The sequence below is a fragment of the Amblyomma americanum genome, chromosome 1 (assembly GCF_052857255.1).
Source record: "Amblyomma americanum isolate KBUSLIRL-KWMA chromosome 1, ASM5285725v1, whole genome shotgun sequence".
NCBI lineage: Eukaryota > Metazoa > Arthropoda > Arachnida > Ixodida > Ixodidae > Amblyomma > Amblyomma americanum.
In genome coordinates, this window is record NC_135497.1 from 525346288 (window position 1) to 525364769 (window position 18482).

At 45.7% G+C, this 18482-nt stretch overlaps 1 long non-coding RNA gene across 1 annotated transcript in view; it reads right to left on the bottom strand.

The window, feature by feature from the left end:
- Positions 1–13962: 13962 nt before the first annotated feature.
- Positions 13963–18482, bottom strand: part of LOC144107396 (uncharacterized) — a 41098-nt gene continuing 36578 nt past the window's right edge. Inside the window, exon 4 of the long non-coding RNA XR_013309271.1 lies at positions 13963–14102. This is a non-coding gene — a long non-coding RNA (uncharacterized LOC144107396). The remainder of the gene's footprint in view (positions 14103–18482) is intronic.

Here is an 18482-nt window from a genome sequence, read left to right on the forward strand (position 1 = left end):
ACAACTTTGCACACAAGAGACACCCGGTTACTGTATGCCATTTCACAAATAGCAGGCAATGCTGTGAAGCCTAAGGAAATAGTGCGTCCGCCGCGAAGCCATATAAGATGCTGTTGGGCACTCAAGTGTTCGGGCTCTCTAGCATTACTGTAATGTTCACTGAATGTGAACTACTTTTAGGGCACGGACAGCCTTTGCGAACAGGCACGCTAGCTTTGGCAGCGTTGCCTGCTGTGTATGAAATGGAGTATAATGAGCTCAAGTATGACTTGTCCAATTATGTGTTCCTCCAAATGTGTATAGAAGAATCACGTAGTCAGCCAGTTCATTTAGACATGACATTTCATAACATATCTAAATGGAAGTAGTGTACAGAACATGCACAATTTTACCTTGTAGTTGTAGAACTTGCTCCTGGGGTTTGGAGGGCAGACGATGACCACGTGCTTGCCGTCAACCGCTCCCAAGCAGTTCGGAAACTGCCATCGCAGGGAAAAATCCCTGGCAATTCCTCCCCACTGCGCCTTTGTAGGTGTCTGGAAGCAGTCAGCAGCACTTTGAGTGAGATAGACAGCGGCAACCTTGCAAAATGTTACATGACCAAAAGCCAACATCTAACGACAGACATGGGGAATACGATTTTTTTTGCAATATTTCCCCTGTTAAGTTCCTTTCAGTGCAAGAGCACTACTTCACGATGAATCCTAAAAATCCCGAGGTGGCTATGAAGCCTGTTGAAAAGCCGCTATGATCTCACAACATGAAAAACTGCCGCATGAAAGGGTATACCTCTGAGAGACAACCAGCGCCAACTCTCATGGCTGAGTGGAAGAATATTGCAAAGGCCTACTTCACCTGCATGAAATGATCTTTCAGTCGTTCCCAAATGGCCCGACATGTTTCGTGGATGCACCACCGTGCTGTCTCGATGCCCACGCGGAACGCAACGGCAACATTGCAAATATCTTACCCTGAAGCCAGATAGCTAGGAAACAGAGCAAAATGATCAACACATGACGTAACCTTGAATTGCGCCTCCGTTTTTTATGTACTTTCGATTATTCTGCCAGCGTCTCAATTTTAAATGCAGCTTTTGTAGAGGTATGGCAGAGAAAGTCATTTCATGATGTGAAGCTCCTAGATTCTAGCAATGCTAGATTACAGGTTTAGCACCTCCATGCATTCAAATTTTGCCCGTGTCTCATTTGTTCTACTGCACTGCTTCTGTTATCTTACCGTTTATCTGTAGTGACACTCTTCACTAGCTTTATTTTGTTCCTTTTCAGTTCATTTTCGTCACATTCGGACTGTCTTTGGCTGCATTTGCTTGCTTTCTTTTCTTTTTAAGTCCTCGGGTGCTACAACCCGGCCTTCCTGTGCCGTGCACCTGCATTGCTAGGGGTTCCCTACTCTTTTAGTCACGTCTTAACCATTTTGCTTTTGTTCTGGTTTCTCCAGTTGTGACTTATTGCTTTTATGTGACTTCTTTTTTTCTTTGCATTTTTCCGAATATGTTTTTGAGCATTTAGCACTGTTTCGTTTGCCTTAATGGGTTCCAGCTCTGTAAGCAGCAGCTGCTCCGGTCTCTCTCGCTCTTTCATTTTTTTTAGAGGACCATTACAAGGCTTAAAGGGTAGCTTGTCTATTTCGCCAAACTACCACACAACTATGTGTCGAAATGCTTTTTCTCACAATGTAGAACTCCAGCTTTATAAACCTCAATGCTATTGCCAGTCGCTCGCCTGGCCCCAGGGGCTCTCTCACAACAAGCTGCCGTTTGAGGTCTGGCAAAACAAATCTCAGCACTTCATCAAACAGCACTGGAGTCATCCGGAAAAACTTTCGGAAAAGTTCATGGTCACTTTCACGCATGCGACGCATCGGCAGAGGGAAAATATGTGGTTTGTTATGCCAACAAGCAAAAACCAGACAGCATGACTACAATACACTGTGATGCGCTATTGCAGCACAACTATTGTGGGTGCTTTCTGTGACTGAATAAAGCAGCCTTGTGTACAGTGTCGGTGAAAAGTCTTCAGGGTCAAAGATTTTCGTTCCAGCCGCACAATGGAGATATCACGATGCTATTAAAGTCCAAAGGGCCTTGAAATGATAGGTTTCTTCTGATTGGAGAGAAGCTCACTTCTTGAATGCTTCACTACAAGAAGCATTCAAGGGGACATTGATTCCACAAATGAAAGTTGTGGCCTGCGACCTGACGGCGTGTGCATATTATTTATGCCAGATAAGATATTGAAGTCGTTTTCAAAGCTGCATCTTGTCAATGTCAGTGCTGCCCTTCTGCCTCACTAGCTTGGTTATTTCAAAGTTGCATCTCTGCAATGCAGGCACTAAGCTTCTGCACGAGCAGTGCAGAAGCAGCCAATTGTTCATGCCCCTTGGTTCTCCTGACACTGTTTTGCAATAGCGATGTGCCCCGGAGACCACCGAGAGGAGCCCCAACTTTCGAAGATCGTGCTTATTCGTAAGTTGCCAATGTTCGAATACACTGACATGAAACTCCTTTGCCTTTTTTATGTGATCTCTGTTGGCAACGAAGAACTTTGGAGCGTACTTCATCCGAGTTGCTTCACATCTCCAACCGTATGTATATATATATATATATATATATATATGCCCTAAGTGCCTAGCATTCAGTTCAGATGGAACACGACTGCTATTTTAGTCCCATCAAACAGCAATTACCGGCACTGCATTTCCACCTGTACCAAAGCCTCCATTCCTTTTTGGCACTAACTAAACCCTCCCACTCACTCCTTATGTTAACGGTATGTCACTCCTTATGTTAACGGTATGTGTGGACGCCACTACAGAACATCAGAACATTAAAACATGTATGATGGCGTATTGGTAGCTGGCTTTTTTTTTCTTTACCATTACACCTCAAATCCAAGCTGTTAAGTTTGTTTCAGTTTGGGTTCGTTGTCACAGAGTGGCAGTTGCTGTTCGTTTTGGATACAGCTACAACAGCGGCGAACTTTTCTTTCTCACAGTGCACAGCCGACAATTTACCTGCTGCTGGAATTCCGTCCGCACGTACCACTGCACAGTACCACCAAATATAGCAATATTTGCTGTTGCATGGTTTTAACTTGTTAGCTAGATTACGTCCGCTGTCGTTAGGGGACCTATAAGTGACTGCACTGTGTAAACGCAATCAAACCATTGATTATGTAGCCCCACGGGATAAAGCATTCTTCTTTGCACAAGGTGCAGTCAAAGGAACATTTTCCAAGCAGATTAATGCAGAGAAGCCGACCACCAGACCAGGGGGAAAGGATCTCTGTACCTCTGTACCCAGTGTATCATAGTGGGTACCTGGCGGCACTGGCGACCGAACTGCGCGCCTACGGCATAGGGCTCGGATGTTTTAACCACTAAGCCGCCGAACTGTTGCGCTAAATGTCTTTTCAAAACTCTACACGGACCTTTTACACTTACAGCGGAAACGAAGATACTTACCGCAGGGTGACATCGGCCTTCTTGTCTGCGCGCCACGAACACGGGCCGAACCCACCAGCGGTGCCTTCTCCGCTGGCGACGCTCCTGCCTCCTCCTCACAATGAACTGAAGTGCTGTTCTTATCACCAGCAGTAAAACTCGTCTTCGTGCACACACCACTGGCATTATTGCAAATAATGATGCTTGGAGAGGAGCGGAATACCGACGAGCTGAACCGGGATCCAAGTGATGCTATGTCGATGGTGCTTCAGATTACACTAAACACCGAAAAAAACTGCGAGGCGATGCGTGCGCGTTTGCATAAAAACCTACTGTGCAAACCACAATTCAGTTTATAAATGGATTTACTTCTCCTGCCGCATTAAAAAGCTAAACGCTTCAAGTGGCAGTCAAAAAGTTTCGGCCGATTTTAGCCTATGCAGTCAAGCAACGATACGGGAGGGCGAGCGATACGCGAGCACAAGCACGCGCCAGCAACTGGCCATGGAGATTCGCACCGCTTTCGACGTCCGTCGCGGCGCGCCGCTAGGCGCGTAGGCGCTTCGCGTGTATGCCTCGGAAGTGTTCATCCAGTTCGGCCTTTAGAAGTCACTATCAACGGCCGTAAAGTTACCGCTCTTGTCAACACAGGAGCCATCTGAGGTGGCACAGTAGCCAGGTATGGCTTCAATGACAGCAAAAAATAGTCATCGCTGTCGTATGGGTACGTAAGGCACTCCTGACAACATCAAGCTGGACATTTACTGTGTCTAGCTTGTTTCTGCGCTTCTTAGGCCTCTGGCGCACATTTGCCTCTGAGGACGTTGAGGAACATGTTCTATTCCGTTCATTCGAAGCAGTGGGTTGCGGATGGCCGGTGGAGTCATGGTCGGTGAACACGTGTTCAGGGCCCACAAAAATGTCCTCAAAGGACGGTGCAGGTGAATGTGGCCGCGGGCTTGCCTCTTCCTCTTCGAGGACAACCTCGGGCTCTATGCTGCTGTGTCCTCTGCAGGAAACGCCATACGTAAACATTGTTTACATAGTGAACATAGCTATTCGCTTATTGAGTTTGGCGGCAGCACTGGTAAAACCACGGCTTGGCTGAGAGCATGCCAGTTACGCCCGCCTGTCTACAAACCTGCCCTTTATGTATCTGAATTGAATCAAATAACCCGTCAAAACGCACACAAGTATATTAGATGAAGAATGCACCGAGTAAAAATGTTTGCAAAACATCAATTTCTCATTTTTGCATATTCGAAAGTAAAAGCAAGCGCGTAAAATCTAATCTGTGCAAAATGTGTGGTGGTAGATGTTATTGAAGTGCTACGTACTGCCACATATCCATTTGATCTCTGAGGAAACGCATTCTTTCGAGGTATATCCAGACCTCACTCTTGGGCACGGCCCCTGCGCCGCTTCTTTTGCAGTTCTGAATGTCTCTCAATTTTCTGCGGTAGGTGTCTTTGAGGCTTCTCCACCGACCTTGTACAACGTCGACAGTTACTGAAAAAAATGTTAAAATTAGTTAGGAAGGAAAATAATTAACTAAAAACACCTTAATGAATTCCAGAGTGTGGCACAAAGCGTATAGCATGTTCCCAGAGTAGCTCTGAGGAACAAAGCATGGACATGACTGCACGCTCCACTAACAGTGAGCATGCACTAAGCAGTTCGCGAATGGAATCGGTGCCGAGATTGTGCATTTCGACATTTGACACCACAGAAATATCAGCAGCTCAAAACGGCCCAGAATAATTCTGATAATTTAAGTTATTTTAGTGCGCATTGACATTGCACAGCACGCGGATATATTTGCACTTCACCACCATCGGAATCTGTGGCAGAGACTTGAGCATTTACCTTGCAGTTACCGGTGAAATAAGTCATTATTGTGCCGTACCGGAACGGGTACTGGCGTGGCCCCCCGCCGTGAACAAACACAGTGTAGATTGAGGCAGAAAAATGAACAAGAAAAAAACAAGCCTCTTCCGCACGTGAACAAAGGCAGTCAGATTTTTGTTTTGCCTTCACGATAGTTTAAAGTTACTTTTTTCCCCCGGAATGCAAGTGGAAAGCCCCCATGGGCGCCGCAGAGGGTAAACAAAGGAGGAGAAAAAGTTTGCAGGCCTCGAGCCGAGCACAGTATTTAGAGAGCACGTGCTGCTGAGCGAGTCTTTCGCACATTCAAAAGGAATCGTTTCGCCCATACGCGCTTTCTCTCTTAATAACAAGTTCAGCATATTGTGTTTTAATGATGTGTTTATTTCCTCGCAAAAGGGAGCGATGCAGAACGTGCGGCTGCAAAACACCCAGAATCCACGTGTGCAGCCATTCATATGCGCCTGCCTTCTGAACTGACTGCCGTACACTTTCATAAAAGAGAAATCACAATCGCTCGTAGTTAGAGCTTCGGCACTGCAATCCACACCCGTGAGCAAAAAAAAAGAAAGAGTAGACTAAAAACTGGTACGTACGTGTGGGGTCGATCTGTCGGAGGGCCATCGCGCAACACCTCCCATATACCGGTCTTGTTGGAATTTTTCCGGTATTCGTTCGAGCATACATTCCATCAAATCGGTCGCTTGGCGACATTGTCGACAAGCAGTTCATTGAACGCAGCGCGAGCCGCTTCACCAGCGCGGAACGCAAATGCTATATCGACTAGTTGCCCCTGCATGCGCTCGAAAAACCACAACACCTACTATGCCGCCACGTGCGTGAGCAACGCTCCAAAACACCGTTTGCGTTTGGCGCTTCGCCGCTTCCGGTACTGTACTTCCGGCGGCGGCGGTGGCACGTGACCACAGGTTAAGATGCTCGCCATTGGTCAGTCGCAGAGCGAACACACCGACGCTGCGACTGAATTTCCACCGAACGGAACTCGATCGCAAGCTGTCTGCGACTAGAGCGACGGCCCTCCCCAGTCGCAGAACGACAGAATTCGCAGTGTCGTAGGCGAAAATCGCATGCATGTGAAACCGGCCTAAAGCGTTTATGATTTACAGCGGGGTTGTTACCTTGTCACGCAGTGCAGTGGCATTGAGGAAAATCACTGTGGTGCTGAGGTTTAAATTCAAAATTTTTGTTTTCCATGAAAGTAATTCACTTAAAGGTTTCTCACCGTAACTAAAATCATAGCAGCTATTTAAGGTGCCGCATATTCAGTTTTTTCTTCGAGTACATATTTCTGACGATTTAAGGCTCATTACTCGGCAACTCCTACTCTGTGGCAACCTCGGAATTCTTTCGGGTTAATATGTTCTATTCAAATTTAAGCTCCTTAAGTAGTACAGGACGCACAGAAGATGAAGAGTTTTATATTAATCACAAATGTACGTGCATCGTTTTCCGAAAAAAATGAGAAAAATGGTACTTTTGTACCGAAATATTGAAATAAATCGTATCAAAAGTTCTCGGATGGCACTTTTTTCTTGGCTGACACTAAAGTACAATATTTCTACATTGTTCAGGAAAATTTACGACAGCATAAAAAATATACAAATTTGTAAATCTTTTTCTCAGACCTAGATTTGCACTTGCCTGGTAAATTCAAGGGCTCCCACACGAGCTGTCATTTATTTCTATTTAATTTTGCATGAAATTTCACGATAAGAAACAACTATAACCAGAAGAGATTAGGGAGAATCGACCACAAACAATGGTGCGTTTGGCATGGAATGACCTATTCCTGGGAGAGAAGGCCAATAGGGGTGGTTTCTGAAGAAGACCTGTGGTGTCAAACCACCCCTCTACTGTCAGGCTGACTCTGCCTAACCTGCTGACGGCAGCTGAACCCAACCTAATGACGTTACGTGAGAGCGGCATGCAAATTCGATCCCGACAGGGCAACTTGACCTGACGTTGCTAAGCTCATGTAAACGCCCTGTCTACTTCAAACGTTCTCGTGTGTCATGTATCAGCACCAAAAGTGACTTACAAGTAAAATCAGTTGCCTTTACTTGTTCATTCTTGCGCCATTCCCATCTTGTCCTCTGTTATGGTGTTTAAGAACGACTTTGATGGCCAGGACTGGTTATTTTTCTGTAATTAAAAGGCTGATGAAAGTTTACATTTTTATGTGGCTATGACAATAATAGCAAAGTACTAGAGTGAGCATTATGGCTCGTTGGTTTACTATGGGCTGGCTGGCAGTTTCAGGAAATTTACTGAGGCTGATTAGTGATTATACCTACAGTGGCCCTCCCCACCCGGCTAATAAGGAGCGCGAAAAAGCCAACTTTTTGATAAGGAGCGCGAAAAAAAAACCCAACTTTTTGATACCCTTGACCCGCTGCGGTGGCTCAGTGGTTAGGGCGCTCGACTACTGATCCGGAGTTCCCGAGTTCGAACCCGACCGCGGCGGCTGCGTTTTTATGGAGGAAAAACGCAAAGGCGCCCGTGTGCTGTGCGATGTCAGTGCACGTTAAAGATCCCCAGGTGGTCGAAATTATTCCGGAGCGCTCCACTACGGCACCTCTTCTTCCTTTCTTCTTTCACTCCCTCCTTTATCCCTTCCCTTACGGCGCGGTTCAGGTGTCCAACGATATATGAGACAGATACTGCGCCATTTCCTTTCCCCAAAAACCAATTATTATTATTATTATTATTATTATTATTATTATTATTATTATTATTATTATTATTATTATTATTTGATACCCTTGAGGTCGTGCGGATCGCCATTGGGCACATAAGGGCTATGTAGAGAGTGCGTATCAACGCATAGCGAATGCAGTGCAGTGCGTTGAGGCACTGAAGCAGTTGACTGGAGTCCGGAAAGGAAAAAAGGGCGAACGATAACAGCAGGCAGGGCAGCAAAAAACTTGTATTAGAGGTGGCGCGGCGATGACATCGGGCAGTGATGCTTGGTGGACTGCGCGTATTAACTAGTCTGAGGCCTCGCTGTGATTATTGACGTAGCGCCCATTTCTGTGCTGTATCCGTTGCCGTGTTCATTAAATCGCATTTTTTTTTATGTGTCTCCGTCGTTTGTTTCTTAAGCCATCAGTGCCTCTGCTGTACTTATCTTTAATAATCATGGTCGTATATAAAAACATATTTGTTTCATTTTAGTGAGGTCTCATACTTTCCTACTACTAGTTGCATTTGTGATTGCGTTATCATCTTTTCAATATGGCACATATGACAAGACAAGAGAAATGAAACGTAATCAATGAAAACAAGGCAGCACTTCAGCACTGAACAGACTGATAACCCTGCGGTAATTCTCGGAGTGGAAATCTAATCACACTTTTTACAAGCTAGCAAATAAACGCTCTCATGGGTACAAAATGAAAGCTGATATTATTCCTCCGTGCGTTCATTTTCAAGGATGCGTGAGGAACGATAGCGTGCTCTTGGAAAACGAAGCTTCCGTGAAGGTCATGACATGTGGTCAAACGATTGCGCGAAGGAGCACATCATCGAGACAACGGGCGCAATGAGCGAGGAAAAGTGACACATCTCAGCCAAGGAGCTCGAAGCTGGCATGAGTTGTTGAGCTGCCACACAGCTTTAATAATTTGGAATCCAAGTGTTACTAGTTCGATTGCACAAACGTTCACCCTACTCCGCTTACTTCAGAAAATGACCAATCAAAACTGCATTTCAACCTGCGTGTGATACTATTTTGCATTGAAACCAAACATGGATGGAAATGCACGACGCCGCGGTATATTAACAAAGAGCGGCAAGCAAAAATGCCGCTGTGGCGTTTCCTTTTAATTTAATTTTAATTTAATCAAGTTATGCTTCCGCTGCTGCAGTGTCAAACGGCCAGGCATGGGCGAACCGCGGCAAAGGGTAGCCAATGCCAGTGATTCATTGGCGTTACCTGTTGGAACGAGGACGATTGCCAACGAACGGTCGTTATCAGGCTATTGTTAATCCCTGAGGTCAAGCTCAGCTAAGCCGCCGAGCTGAGCCCGGTAGATTTTGTCGGCCAGATTTCTCGGGCCACTCTTCAGTCGGTGACAGTTTTGCTTCTTTGGGCTCGAACCACACTTGCCCAAAAGACGCATCCTCCAACTCCGTCACCGCTCATCAATACTTGTTAGCAGTGGTCAAAACATTGTCAGTAAACATGAAAATTACCAATTCTGAAGTGATTGAGCTACCGCAATAAGTCTTTCTTCGTTAAGACAAGGATTATTGGAAAGATACAGAAAGAGAAAACAAAGCGTACTCTGAAAAGTGAACGTTCCTGCAGATAGTGACGGAAATCAGAATTAACTGCCTTCTTTAACTGCTACAAATAAGGTCGAAACTGAAAGACACATTGTACAGTTGCACAGTGGAACCTAGTACAATTGCACTGCCTACTAATAACCAACCTTATGCACGCACTTTCATTGCTTCGCTCCCCATTTTCGCGAAACGTTTAATCAAGATAGCCATCAAAACTTCTACGCTGCAGTTGGCAAAGGACGGAGATGTTAATGATTCGACACACCTCTCTGGGAAGACGATGGATGGTTTTTGGAACTGTGACATGCTTCAAGGAGAATTTGGAGAAATAGGACGCGCACGTGGACATCGTGCTATGAAAAAGGGAGAGGTTTGATGATACCAGCGTGGGTTAAGAGTACACTGGCAGGAGCTTTCACTGTTACGCGTCTGCCTGAGATAATGGAGTGATTAAACATACAAGGACACCAAATTTTATTATAGGTTTGCAATGCAATAGCATTCAGAGCTATTGATATTTTGCCCGAAAGTGACTACTCAGGCTAATGAGACCCCAGCTGCTCGTCCCGTACCGTCTGCCGCCTGCCATGATAGGCAGTTACACACAAACCTGGTCAGGTTAAGCCTCTTCCTGTCATCCAGTGGACATCCTCCCGTCTCGTGACGTGACAGCCAGGCTGGGGCGTCACGGCCCTCCGGGCTTTGACATTTCCCGCTGTTCTGACGTCAGTAATGACGTCACTTACCGCTGGGTTTTCAGATTTTTTTTTCTGGACGAAACCGCATGGTCGCCGCCAGCTTTTTTCTCCAGTGAGGCTTCCATGATCTAGCAAAAAAATGCAATGGGCTATTAAAGTTGCTACCAATCTCAGGGAGATCTCTTTTGTTTTTCTATAAAGATATGATGAACGCCTGGGCGACTCTTAATAACTCCACCAGAGAATATGACCGCCATACAGCGGCCCATTGTGAAGTGAGGAGGCAAAACGAATGACAGTACGCGCTTCGCTTGATAGCAACATCCCACCCTTGAAATTCGCATCCACCCGCTACTGTCGTCTAAGATGCCGGAAGAAGCTAACCGCCAATTCGTACAAGCGGGCACAGCTACCACTTGTGACTGATTACTTCGCCAGCTAAGCCCCACTATAGCTTCAGCAGGGCCGATGGTCATCACGGTGCTCATCGTATGAGCGGACGAGCAGATGTAACATATGGTGGAAATGTAAAGCGCAAATTAAGAAGACGACACAAGGAAGACACATGAAACACACGAGCGCTGACTTTCAACAGTTTATTTGAAACCTCGGGCCAGTATATATAGCTGATAAATCGGGCAATTGTCACACATGCGCAGTATGTCACACATTCATATATTGGCGCAAGTATTACAGCTCCTTACCAGTAAGAGCAATAGTTGGCTTGGCCACACAGCACCCGCCCAAACGGTCTATCATTTCAGCCTTTATGATCTCTCAAGTCAGTCGGCAATGGTTTTTGGCGATAACAGAGCAATCTTGGTAAGCGGGATGACACACGAAATCTTCATCTGAATCGCTATCATTTTCACCTTCACCGTTTTTCTTACATTTCCTACAGTGTGTGTCCAGAAACCCTCCTCGCCGTTCGGACCCATTATTTCAACGTTCTCGGAGGCGTTCCTTCAACCACCTGCCTCTTTGTCCTACATAGCTCTTCCCGCATTTTAAACGGATGCTGTAGACAACGAAATGCGTACATTATATGAACTTTGTTTGGTGCTTTTTTTGCTGTTCGAATTCTTCTAATCACAGGACCTGGACAGTCTGCACAATTTTTCCAGCCTATCGGAGCTGGGAAAAAAACTTTCACGTTCCCCCGTTCGCCGATCTTTTTTAGGCGATGCGACCGGCCATGAGTGTACGGGATCACAGCAATCCGTTCTGTCGAGGGTGGTAGTGACGTACGAGACTCTTGTGAACACAGGCGCATAAGTACAATTTCCGCGACACTGATCAAAACATGAGTAGGATACCCCGCGGCTCAGAGACGAAAGATTTGCTCACTGAGGCTAGCAGCCATTAGCTCGGGACTGGACTTAAAAGGCGCATTTTTCAAGCATAACCTTACAATGACCATCTTTGCCAGTTTGTAATGCGCGGAGCCGAATGAAAGCGTAACAGGTCGAGCTTTTTCTGAAGGAACTAGGCAATGGATTTTTGCCAAGTGACATTTTCTCAGACAATTGTCCTGAAGGGGTGTTAACCTTATGTGTTTTGACGCTAAAAAAGACCTCAAGAAAATCACGGCGACTTGCTTCTATACTCTCTCCAAATCTTGCAACTCCAGCTTAGTACAGAGCTGTCTCACTTTAGTTTTCACCTTTGACATACCTAAGTTCTTGCAGGGATTAAGGTCATTCGAAACTGCTTCTAAAGCTTTGACCTTAAAAAGCCCGTGAGAAAGCACAGAAAAGCTCCCCCCCCCCTCCTTATCAGCGGGTAGAACACAAAGGGCACGTTTTTTTCAAAAAGGCCAAAACGCGCTAGACAGGTACCTCCGGGACAGGCTGCTTGCAGTGATGCAACGCGTCCATGCCGTCCGACAAACAGCGCAGGGACTCCTCTGCGGAGGCACACCGGGCCACCCGTCTCACAAAGGGCTCAAGCTCCGGGGCTGAACTCCTCCCTTGGGCCGCAAACTTTGGCCCGAGTGCGAGCACCTTCCGTACATCCTGAGTCAAGCTGATTTGTTCAAGGCCATGGACAGTACCAAGTAATACTGAGTGTGTCTCAGGGAGGGCTCGACAAAGCTGCCGGAGTCGAAGTTGCCAGAAGTGCTCGGTGGTTTTGTAGACTAGGACAGAGAACTCTCTGAGCTGTCTTGCAGTTGTGGACGGGTCCCCAGCGGCGCTGAGCTGCGTGGCAAGATGCCTTCGTGGGAGACGAGGAAGGGGAAGCCATTCAGATCTCTGAATTCTGCAGATCCGATTTCCGTGGTTAAAAGATGGTAGGAATCCTACAAACAAGGCGCGAACGTGCTCTGGAACAATTTTGTTCGAATGCAGAATGAAAGTGACCGGGCATTGGAGACTGCGCTTGCGATGAAAACCTTGGTTGATGAAGGCGCACGAGAAACACATAAAAAAGAGCCCAATATGTAGGAGAAATATATTTCACTAAGGTGGCAGTCTGGGCATGTTGGTGATTCACGATGAAAATGTACAGCGCAAATAAAGACGAGGACGCAAGGAGGACACATGGAACCCACGAGCGCTGATTTGCAGCAGTGTATTTCGAACCTCAGACTGTTATATATAGCTGAAAAAACGGCAATTCTAACATATGCGCAGTATGTGATACATTAATATGTTGACGCAAATATAACAGCTATTTACGAGTAAGAGCAATACACGGCTTAGCCACGCAGCGCCCACCCAACCGGTCTTTCATTTCAGTCTCTATAATATCCCGAGTCAGTTGGCAACGGTTTTCGGCGATAACAGAGCAATCGTGGTAAGCGGGTTTGCCCACGAATTCTTCATCTGAATCACTAATAGGAACCTCAGGCCGTTGTCTGCGGACATGAAGGATCTTGTCTATTCGTTGCCACAGTCAGGCTTGCTGTCTTGTGTCCAGGACTGTTATGGTATATTCGGAAACGTAGCTTTTATGAATGGAACTGGAATGTCAAGCAGGGGATTCTTAGAACTTCTTAGGTTTCATCTTCGGTGAACTTTTATCCAATGCTAAGGCAAGCCATATCTGCACAAGGAGAGAATTTGTATCGGCTCCTGTATTGCCCCGGTTTCTAGTGATTTATTTTTAGCTCATCTTGACAGAGCCCTTTTTAGCTGCCTACCGACCCAGTCAAAACACACTACAGGATTCTAAGACAGAAAATTTCTGTAGTCTGTAGTCTTGTCGTATTTTGGGCATGTCTTGTGTGGTCTGTCTTGTCTTCTGTAGTCTATCTTGTCTGTTGTAGTCGGTCCTGTCTTCTGTAGTCTGTCTTGTCTTTTATAGTCTGTCTTGACTTCTGTAGTCTGTCTTGTCTTTTGTAGTCGGTCCTGTCTTCTGTAGTCTGTCTTGTCTTTTATAGTCTGTCTTGTGTAGTCTGTCTTGTCTTCTGTAGTTTGCTTTGTCTTCTGTAGTGTGTTTGGTGTAGTGCTCGTACACTGTGTAACAGTCGTTACTGTGTCACCTGTCAATTAACACAGGATTTGTGTTCTGGAGTAGGCAATGCACAAAAATGCACAGCTTGTTAATGGTCGCCTGTCAACACAAGCTTTGTGCATTCCAGAGTAATTCGTGCACAAAACCACTAGAATTGAAATGAAAATGATCAATTTTTATTTACTGTTTCATGCTTTTTTTTCGAGCTTGCTGATGCATGCTGTCCAGCGTTGTCCTGGCCGCAGGTTCCTAGATACATCGCCCATGAGCCAAGAAAAGTGGTCTTTGTCTTGGCTGAAAAAAAGAAAAAATAGAGATCACCGCTGCTACCTGCACAAAAAAAAATGTGAAAGCGTTGACGCCTCCTCGACACTGGTCGCCTTTCAAATTTGGCGCCATGGTTGTTTTCTCGTTCACTTGATTGGTTATCAATTAACTCTTCTTTTACCCTCATTTCATCCCAGCAACGTTTTCGAGTTTTCAAATTTTCCTCCATGCATCGTTACTGCCCACTCACTGAATACCTGCTCAGTCTAATTGCCTTCTCGTTCATTGCCCGTTCATTGCCTTTTGATTCTCAGTAATTACCTAATTGCCTCTAATTTATCATTATTTTTGCTATCTCCTGGTTACGTATAGGTCACTTATCACTGGTCACATGATTGCTCATTTCGAGTTTTCAAACTTCGCGCCAAGCTTTGGCTTTGTCCATACTTCCAGTTTTTCAAACTTGGCGCTACGTTGTAGCTCCACCTACTTTCAGCGTTTTCAAATTTCGCTGCACTTTTTCTCTGGCCCAGCCACTTTTTGGACATTTTTGGCTGTAAATAATTATCCGATTAGGAAATTTTCTTTTCGCGCAGCATCCGCACATCATCCTCTTCCAATTACACAACCAATCGTATGATGCTATCTCTTCTGAGTTGCCCACAACGCACATCATCCTCTTCCAATTACACAACCAATCGTATGATGCTATCTCTTCTGAGTTGCCCACAACTGCTGCGGACACGATTCCCGGCAACATAGCCTAGTAAAGTTCTCACTTTATTCAAAATGTTGTAATACTGAACAAGGCTTACGACTGGCCGAGTTGATACTGACTCACCTTAAAACCAGCCAGAAGACAGAACACACAAGACATGAGCTCAAGAGGCTGGACTAACAAAAATTTCATTGAAGATTTTGATTATTTGATTTGATTTGTGAGGGTTTAACGTCCCAAAGCAACTCAGGCTATGAGGGACGCCGTAGTGGAGGGCTCCAAAAATTTCGACCACCTGGGGTTCTTTAGCGTGCACTGACAACGCACAGTACACGAGCCTCTAAAATTTCGCCTCCATTGAAATTAGACTGGCGTGGCCAGGATCGAACCTGCGTCTTTTGGGACAGCAGCAGAGCGCCATAACCACTGAGCCACCACGGCAGCATCATTGAAGGAAAGCCACAAAAGACCCGCGAAGAGATACGGGCACACAATAACCCAAAGCAGTGAAAGGGCGAAGTGCAATCAAAGGTCACTGGCATACTAATGAATCATCGAAAAAAGCAAATTTCTTACGGTGAAGGTTTGCCGACGTCTGAGCCACATGTGTCATTAACCTTACCGATGTAGTAAGCCTCAACTATCTACCGACAGATTTATCCCTTCCGTAAACCACTGACGTGCCGTGGGAATTAGGCGTGCAAAGAGACAGGTCATCCTCAGATTTGCATTCACAAGATTTAGCGTGCAGTGCCAGATTAGAATTTGCCTTCCCCCTATAGAGTGAAAGTTCTCAGTCAGGTGCAAATTCAGACATCTGCCTGTCTGCCCAAATTAGTTGCAGCCATAAGGCAGTGGAACGCAATAAACTCCATTACTTTTGCAAGTGGTGAACCTTTTTTTGTGACACTGTCCATTGTGGACAAGTACCCAGTTTTATCAAGCCTTTTTTTTAATGGCGGCGCAAATGCCTCCTGTCTTGCACTTCGATGTGAAGACAACATCAGCATTGCGCTTTCCCGCGAATTTCTTCAGACTGTGAAATACTGTGGAGTTAAGGTATATCAGCATCATCCGAGTATGTGTTCCTTGCCCTCGAGCGTGTGAAAACATACTATGACAGGTTGTTGAGATGGGCAAGTGGGAACCCAGCTGCTTGGAAACCTGCTACAAGAATGCGTCCTCAGTAGTGATGGCATGACTTATGTAAAGCTGATGTCATGCACACGACTGCACACCCATCAAGTGTTTCCATCTTTACTGACCTTAACCAGCGACAAAAACGCCTCTTCACCATCCTCCCCCGCAACGAGTGGTCCGACTCGTAGCTAAAAGCAGCCTTCCCCGATCGTTAGCTGTAGTCCTGACAAACATGGTCGTCCACAAAGCGCAGGTCTGCATCAAGAAACTGCTAACGGTTCTGCTTAGACAATTCTGATGTAAAAGACAGGCCTTGACTGCATGCCTTAAAGACTCCTAAAACATCTTGTGCCAACTTATCTGAGCCTTCGATGTCCAGAAAAATTAGGTAGTCATGAACATAATGAAATGCTACTATGCCAGGGACTTCCAAACAGGGCTCTAATGCCTTATCGACTTTAGACAAAAAAATGCTGCTGAGCAAAGGTACGCCCTGCTAACTGACAAATGCAGATTTGCAGTAAAAGGACCACAGCCCCATGAAGCCAGCAACCAAAATCACGCAATCATCTGTAAAAGCATGTTCATTGTTCACCCTGATACAGTTTGCACATGCCTCAGAGGTCTATCATGTGACAATGAATAGTACAGGCCCTACATGTCGATTCTCACTGCAGAGCACCTGCCCAGGTTGCTGTCCACAAGAAACTAGAACTCCACTTTTGTGCGTTGGCAAGGCGGTATTTACATCAGAAATCAGGCATGTGCAGAGGGTCCCAGGTCGCACCGTTCCTCTGCGACATTCTTCTGTCCAGAGTCGATACCGCATCAAAGCCATTTGGAAGACCTCGGCATAGTATCATTTCGTTATGTTGATTGCTACCCAATTTTTTTGCACAAGGAGGGGTCAGATAAGTTGGCACAAGACGTTTTAAAAAATCTTTAGGCATGCGGTCAAAGCCCATCTTTTACGTCTGAATTTCACTAAGCATAACCGTTTGTAGCTTCTTGACTTAGACCTGCGCATTGCGGACGACCACTTATGTTGGTGCCACAGCCCAAGATCGGGAAGCCTCTTAGCTATGAGTAGAACCACTCGAGGCTGGTGAAGGACAGGTTGGCAATCGCATGCATCACGACCGCTTTATGGAAGTCATGCCATCACTGTGTTTAGAATGCATTCTCGGAGCAGGTTTCCAAGCCAATGGCACCTGGGTTCCCACTTGCCCATCTCGCGCACCTGTCAGAGCGTGTTTTCACTCTCTCGTGGGAACGGAACGCCATTCGCATGATGCTGACGTAGCTGAGCAGCACAAAAAGGCGGGCTCTATACCTTACCTCCACGCCATTTCGCACCGTCTGAAGAAAGTTGCACCAAAGTATGATGTTGCTGTTGTCTTGACAGCTAAAAGTGAGGTAGGAGCCCTTTGCTTCTCCGTTCAAACTAGGCTTGATACAACTACGGGTAATCGTCCGCTATGCACAGTGGCAGATAAAAAATGTCCACCACTTGCAAAAGTAAACGGGTTTTTTGCGTTCCACTGCCTCGTAGCTGAAACTACTATGGGCAGACAAGCAGATATCTGAATGTGCGCCAGGCTGAGAGCACTTTCACTGTATAGAGAGGAGGCGAATTTTCACCTGACACTGCACGTTCAATCTCGTGAATGCAATCGGAGGACAACCTTTCTCTTTGCACGCCTGATTTCCGCGGCACATCAGTGGTTTAGGGAAGTGATAAATCGGTCCTGATATAGTTGAGGCTTACTACATCGGTGAGGTTAAAAACGTGCCTGGCTAAACCGTCGGTGAACCTTCACTGTAAGGAATTAGTTTTTTAGATGGTTTACTAGTATGTCAGTGCCTTTCGATTGTTTTTTGCCCTCTCACTGCTTTGGGGTTTTGCGCGCGTGAATCTCTTTGCAGGTCTTCTTTTGCCGCTTTTCAATAAAATTTCTGTTGTTAGACCAGCCTCGTCTTGTGATCATCTCTTCTCCTGTGTTGTGTCTTCCGGCTGGTTTTAAGATGTAATACTGAATGCCGGAAGGCAGCCATCTTAGAGTCAAGCGCACTTATAATGGCCCCAGATATAATGAATGTTCATTTATTACAAAAAATAGTGCTTTCTTCATTAATTTATGCATGAAGTATATGACACGGCATCAAAATAAAAAAAGGACTAACCCTCATGGCCAAACTGCAGTTACAGAAAACAAGGGGACGCCATAAACCTGCCTCACATGCAAAAGCTTGCACTTGAGGCCAATGCAGAAATCAGATCAGATTGCTTCCCAAACTGCATAACACTGCCACGCAAAGGATGTGACAGGCAATAAAGGAGCAACAAAAAAGCGAACTGTAAGTAGCAGCCAATTTCATGCAGACAAGCTACAAGGTCAGGCCAACATCGAGGTGGAAAGAGAAATTTGAAAAAAAAAGCCACAACAAGCACATAACTTTTAAGGTTTTCACAGCACACTGAGCCCTTTTAATGGAAAATACTTTCCTGAAAAAACATAACAGAAGCAGCAATTTTTTTTCGGCAATCA